Raw genomic sequence first — 7,379 nt, forward strand, 5'->3', positions numbered from 1 at the left:
AAGCTACCACAGCCCTGCTGAAGAGACTAACGTGGAGTACAGCTAAGCCTAGCTAGTGATGGAAGGTCAGAGCAAGCCTGCCCTGGCTTCAAAATAAAAAAATCTTGATAGAAGAATCATAATCAGGACACCCAATTACTTCCCCTCCTCCTTGCACTAGAGGCAAAGAGAATGACTGGGAATTCTGGGTAGGGAAGTGATATTTAACAGCTTTGCTGTGGTACTCTTTGCCTCCTCCTGCTGGCCAGGAGTGATATTCCCAACAGTAATTGATGATGATACGTGGACTCACTGTGTCATTGGAAATAACAAATTATTTTGAAATCCAGGTTCAGGCATTATATACCATAAGTGTATAATATTGTTGAACTAATGAAATGCTGATTAACATTCATGGATTTTCAAGTCTTAATTTAAACATAAGAAATAACATGTTGTAAAGCAAGCCACGTCTGACCACCAATCAGTTTAGGAAACATTTTTCTTTTCTTTTTTTTTATTCCCTTGAAATTTTTTCCAAACCAAGGAAATGCTATTAAAGAAAATAATAAAAATGGAGAAAAAACTTGACTGGATTATGAACCTAAAACGTATGTAGTCAGTGATACATACAAAATTATCAAATAACCATTGAAAAAATACAACTTTCCCATTCCCCTACAGTCCTTTACACAATCCTAGATAAATCCATTCTAGGCTGGATCTTCCTGCATTCTTATAGAATGTGTATGAAGTATTCTCCGACTCCTGATTTGTCCTTCCAAGAATGTATTGAGCCTTAGTTGCCATTGAGCTGCTGTGGAGTGTTTGCACTGTGGGCAGTAGTTGCATTGACCTTGCTCTTGATTTCCCGCTCTTCATCTTCTTCGTCACGCTCATCATTTCCACTGTGGTTTTTACAATAAAGTCTGAGGGAAAGAGGTTTAAAAAAATAGAAGTCAGTGATAACATGACACTCATTTGAGAGACACTTTGAAATACTTTCAGGAACCTAACTTCTAAATGTAGTATATTTAAAAGGAACTTGGGGAAATTGTGTGAACAATATGTACTCACTAAACCAGTTGCATGAGCGCCAAGAGATCAAGACATGAAGCATGTTAATGATGCTGATCTAGCAGTTTAAAGGGGTATTAAACAGTATGAAATTGTAATATTAAATGCATAATTATGTGTAGTTAAAAAAAAAAAAAAAACCAACAATATACTTTCATTATTTATTGGGTCCCCTTTTCCTTTAATTTAGCTCAGATTTTTTTATTTTTTTTTAAATTCCACGTTGTTTCTGTAAAGTAATGGATGCTGCCAAGGTTAAAACTTAAGCTTAGACATCTTTTACTATACTAAAATAAATACAAATATATATCTATATCTCTCTCATAATATATCTATCTAGCTTTCCCTAATTGTTTTTAGCAGAAGACAAAGATATGTAGAAAACTACTTCAAATATGGTGGCACCTAATACTATGTATAATCTAATGTACTTTATAGAATCTAAATCTTAACACTTATACCGTCCATAGTTAAACAACTAATATCATGGTAAAAGTACATCTACATATTTTTCTAAGGCTAATCTTCGATTCAAATACATCATCAAGTTTAGCATCTATGTACTGTGTAATATCCCTTAAAATATACAAAGATCAATGCATGGGAAATTTGCCTGAAAACATTCATGGGCTAGATAGCACTAACAACATATATACTATAGAGTTACTTCAACAAGTCAGTAGTAAATTACATCAGCTCAATAAGTGTTGCCTAAACTTTAGGGCTATAGTTTTTTTTTGTTTTATTAGAAAATGTATACATTAGAAATGTCAGTAATCACTGCACAGGAAGTGTATTCTCCTATAAGACTGCACATATACATAATGTGTGATTTTTTTTAAAAACTTTAGATTCTACCTTGCTGCAAGCATATTTAATGTAAGTATATGTAATGCAATATGCAGACAAACATTCTTACTTGTAAATGCCTCTTGACATGTTTTCAATATATTTAGCTTTGTCTTCAACACCACAATGATAGTGATAAGTTTTCACACAGGCCTTAATTTCACAGCCAATGGTGGCGCCTAGAAGACTGCAAAGCGTACATTTCTGTAATGGAGAAAGACATTCAAATTATGTGCAATATGATTTCACAACATAAATCAAGTTTATTCAATTTTAAAAACATTTTAGTTTTTTATACCAAGACACAGTATATTTATTTTATGTAGTCAAAAGGGGAAACATACAAAACAGAATTTATGCTTACCTGATAAATTACTTTCTCCAACGGTGTGTCCGGTCCACGGCGTCATCCTTACTTGTGGGATATTCTCTTCCCCAACAGGAAATGGCAAAGAGTCCCAGCAAAGCTGGTCACATGATCCCTCCTAGGCTCCGCCCACCCCAGTCATTCGACCGACGGACAGGAGGAAATATATATAGGAGAAACCATATGATACCGTGGTGACTGTAGTTAGAGAAAATAATTCATCAGAGCTGATTAAAAAACCAGGGCGGGCCATGGACCGGACACACCGTTGGAGAAAGTAATTTATCAGGTAAGCATAAATTCTGTTTTCTCCAACATTGGTGTGTCCGGTCCACGGCGTCATCCATACTTGTGGGAACCAATACCAAAGCTTTAGGACACGGATGAAGGGAGGGAGCAAATCAGGTCACCTAAACGGAAGGAACCACAGCTTGCAAAACCTTTCTCCCAAAAATAGCCTCCGAAGAAGCAAAAGTATCAAATTTGTAAAATTTGGCAAAAGTGTGCAGTGAAGACCAAGTCGCTGCCTTACATATCTGGTCAACAGAAGCCTCGTTCTTGAAGGCCCATGTGGAAGCCACAGCCCTAGTGGAGTGAGCTGTGATTCTTTCAGGAGGCTGCCGTCCGGCAGTCTCATAAGCCAATCGGATGATGCTTTTAAGCCAAAAGGAAAGAGAGGTAGAAGTCGCTTTTTGACCTCTCCTTTTACCAGAATAAACAACAAACAAGGAAGATGTTTGTCTGAAATCTTTAGTAGCCTCTAAATAGAACTTTAGAGCATGGACAACGTCCAAATTGTGTAACAAACGTTCCTTCTTTGAAACTGGATTCGGACACAAAGAAGGTACAACTATCTCCTGGTTAATATTTTTGTTAGAAACAACTTTAGGAAGAAAACCAGGCTTAGTACGCAAAACCACCTTATCTGCATGGAACACCAGATAAGGAAGAGAACACTGCAGAGCAGATAACTCAAACTCTTCTAGCAGAAGAAATTGCAACCAAAAACAAAACTTTCCAAGATAGTAACTTAATATCTATGGAATGTAAGGGTTCAAACGGAACCCCTTGAAGAACTGAAAGAACTAGATTTAGACTCCAGGGAGGAGTCAAAGGTCTGTAAACAGGCTTGATCCTAACCAGAGCCTGAACAAATGCTTGAACATCTGGCACAGCTGCCAGTCTTTTGTGTAGTAAGACAGATAAAGCAGAGATCTGTCCCTTTAGGGAACTTGCAGATAATCCTTTCTCCAAACCTTCTTGAAGAAAGGAGAGAATCTTAGGAATTTTTATCTTATTCCATGGGAATCCTTTGGATTCACACCAACAGATATATTTTTTCCATATTTTATGGTAAATTTTTCTAGTTACAGGTTTTCTGGCCTGAACCAGAGTATCTATCACCGAATCTGAAAACCCACGCTTTGATAGAATCAAGCGTTCAATCTCCAAGCCGTTGGAGGGAGACCAGATTTGGGTGTTCGAATGGACTTGAACAAGAAGGTCCTGTCTCAAAGGTAGCTTCCATGGTGGAGCCGATGACATATTCACCAGGTCTGCATACCAAGTCCTGCGTGGCCACGCAGGAGCTATCAAGATCACCGAGGCCCTCTCCTGATTGATCCTGGCTACCAGCCTGGGAATGAGAGGAAACGGTGGGAATACGTAAGCTAGGTTGAAAGTCCAAGGTGCTACTAGTGCATCTACTAGAGTCGCCTTGGGATCCCTGGATCTGGACCCGTAGCAAGGAACCTTGAAGTTCTGACGAGACGCCATCAGATCCATGTCTGGAATGCCCCATAATTGAGTTATTTGGGCAAAGATTTCCGGATGGAGTTCCCACTCCCCCGGATGAAATGTCTGACGACTCAGAAAATCCGCTTCCCAATTTTCCACTCCTGGGATGTGGATCGCAGACAAGTGGCAGGAGTGATCCTCCGCCCATTGAATTATTTTGGTCACTTCTTTCATCGCCAGGGAACTCTTTGTTCCCCCTTGATGATTGATATAAGCAACAGTCGTCATGTTGTCTGATTGGAACCTTATGAATTTGGCCTTTGCTAGTTGAGGCCAAGCTCTGAGAGCATTGAATATCGCTCTCAGTTCCAGAAAGTTTATCGGGAGAAGAGACTCTTCCCGAGACCATAGACCCTGAGCTTTCAGGGATTCCCAGACCGCACCCCAGCCCACTAGACTGGCGTCGGTCGTGACAATGACCCACTCTGGCCTGCGGAAGCTCATTCCCTGGGACAGATGGTCCAGGGTCAGCCACCAACGGAGTGAATCTCTGGTCTTTTGATCTACTTGAATCATTGGAGACAAGTCTGTATAATCCCCATTCCACTGTTTGAGCATGCACAGTTGTAATGGTCTTAGATGAATTCGTGCAAAAGGAACTATGTCCATTGTTGCAACCATCAATCCTATTACTTCCATGCACTGCGCTATGGAAGGACGAGGAACAGAATGAAGCACTTGACAAGAGCTTAGATGTTTTGATTTTCTGACCTCTGTCAGAAAAAACAGAATTTATGTTTACCTGATAAATTTCTTTCTCCAACGGTGTGTCCGGTCCACGGCGTCATCCTTACTTGTGGGATATTCTCTTCCCCAACAGGAAATGGCAAAGAGCCCAGCAAAGCTGGTCACATGATCCCTCCTAGGCTCCGCCTACCCCAGTCATTCGACCGACGTTAAGGAGGAATATTAGCATAGGAGAAACCATATGGTACCGTGGTGACTGTAGTTAAAGAAAATAAATTATCAGACCTGATTAAAAAAACCAGGGCGGGCCGTGGACCGGACACACCGTTGGAGAAAGAAATTTATCAGGTAAACATAAATTCTGTTTTCTCCAACATAGGTGTGTCCGGTCCACGGCGTCATCCTTACTTGTGGGAACCAATACCAAAGCTTTAGGACACGGATGAAGGGAGGGAGCAAATCAGGTCACCTAAATGGAAGGCACCACGGCTTGCAAAACCTTTCTCCCAAAAATAGCCTCAGAAGAAGCAAAAGTATCAAACTTGTAAAATTTGGTAAAAGTGTGCAGTGAAGACCAAGTCGCTGCCCTACATATCTGATCAACAGAAGCCTCGTTCTTGAAGGCCCATGTGGAAGCCACAGCCCTAGTGGAATGAGCTGTGATTCTTTCGGGAGGCTGCCGTCCGGCAGTCTCGTAAGCCAATCTGATGATGCTTTTAATCCAAAAAGAGAGAGAGGTAGAAGTTGCTTTTTGACCTCTCCTTTTACCTGAATAAACAACAAACAAGGAAGATGTTTGTCTAAAATCCTTTGTAGCATCTAAATAGAATTTTAGAGCGCGAACAACATCCAAATTGTGCAACAAACGTTCCTTCTTTGAAACTGGTTTCGGACACAGAGAAGGCACGATAATCTCCTGGTTAATGTTTTTGTTAGAAACAACTTTCGGAAGAAAACCAGGTTTAGTACGTAAAACCACCTTATCTGCATGGAACACCAGATAAGGAGGGGAACACTGCAGAGCAGATAACTCTGAAACTCTTCTAGCAGAAGAAATTGCAACTAAAAACAAAACTTTCCAAGATAATAACTTAATATCAACGGAATGTAAGGGTTCAAACGGAACCCCCTGAAGAACTGAAAGAACTAAATTGAGACTCCAAGGAGGAGTCAAAGGTTTGTAAACAGGCTTAATTCTAACCAAAGCCTGAACAAAGGCTTGAACATCTGGCACAGCTGCCAGCTTTTTGTGAAGTAACACCGACAAGGCAGAAATCTGTCCCTTCAGGGAACTTGCCGATAATCCTTTTTCCAATCCTTCTTGAAGGAAGGATAGAATCCTAGGAATCTTAACCTTGTCCCAAGGGAATCCTTTAGATTCACACCAACAGATATATTTTTTCCAAATTTTGTGGTAAATCTTTCTAGTTACAGGCTTTCTGGCCTGAACAAGAGTATCGATAACAGAATCTGAGAAACCTCGCTTCGATAAAATCAAGCGTTCAATCTCCAGGCAGTCAGCTGGAGTGAAACCAGATTCGGATGTTCGAACGGACCCTGAACAAGAAGGTCTCGTCTCAAAGGTAGCTTCCAAGGTGGAGCCGATGACATATTCACCAGATCTGCATACCAAGTCCTGCGTGGCCACGCAGGAGCTATCAAGATCACCGACGCCCTCTCCTGATTGATCCTGGCTACCAGCCTGGGAATGAGAGGAAACGGCGGAAACACATAAGCTAGTTTGAAGGTCCAAGGTGCTACTAGTGCATCCACTAGAGCCGCCTTGGGATCCCTGGATCTGGACCCGTAACAGGGAACTTTGAAGTTCTGACGAGAGGCCATTAGATCCATGTCTGGAATGCCCCACAGCTGAGTGACTAGGGCAAAGATTTCCGGATGGAGTTCCCACTCCCCCGGATGCAATGTCTGACGACTCAGAAAATCCGCTTCCCAATTTTCCACTCCCGGGATGTGGATAGCAGACAGGTGGCAGGAGTGAGACTCCGCCCATAGAATAATCTTGGTCACTTCCTCCATCGCTAGGGAACTCCTTGTTCCCCCCTGATGGTTGATGTACGCAACAGTCGTCATGTTGTCTGATTGAAACCGTATGAACTTGGTCCTCGCTAGCTGAGGCCAAGCCTTGAGAGCATTGAATATCGCTCTCAGTTCCAGAATATTTATCGGTAGAAGAGATTCTTCCCGAGACCAAAGACCCTGAGCTTTCAGGGATCCCCAGACCGCGCCCCAGCCCGTCAGACTGGCGTCGGTCGTGACAATGACCCACTCTGGTCTGCGGAATGTCATCCCTTGTGACAGGTTGTCCAGGGACAGCCACCAACGGAGTGAGTCTCTGGTTCTCTGATTTACTTGTATCTTTGGAGACAAGTCTGTATAGTCCCCATTCCACTGACTGAGCATGCACAGTTGTAATGGTCTTAGATGAATGCGCGCAAAAGGAACTATGTCCATTGCCGCTACCATCAACCCGATCACTTCCATGCACTGAGCTACGGAAGGAAGAGGAACGGAATGAAGTATCCGACAAGAGTCCAGAAGCTTTGTTATTCTGGCCTCTGTTAGAAAAATCCTCATTTCTGAGGAATCTATAATTGTTCCCAAG

At 41.8% G+C, this 7,379-nt stretch overlaps 1 long non-coding RNA gene across 1 annotated transcript; it reads right to left on the reverse strand.

The window, feature by feature from the left end:
• Nucleotides 1-463: 463 nt before the first annotated feature.
• Nucleotides 464-2,129, reverse strand: LOC128645933 (uncharacterized). Its single transcript, XR_008400160.1, has 2 exons — nucleotides 1,976-2,129; nucleotides 464-908 (listed from the first exon to the last, which is right to left on the reverse strand). It is a non-coding gene; the product is annotated as an uncharacterized LOC128645933 (long non-coding RNA).
• Nucleotides 2,130-7,379: the final 5,250 nt, after the last annotated feature.

The sequence above is a fragment of the Bombina bombina genome, chromosome 1 (genome assembly GCF_027579735.1).
Source record: "Bombina bombina isolate aBomBom1 chromosome 1, aBomBom1.pri, whole genome shotgun sequence".
NCBI lineage: Eukaryota > Metazoa > Chordata > Amphibia > Anura > Bombinatoridae > Bombina > Bombina bombina.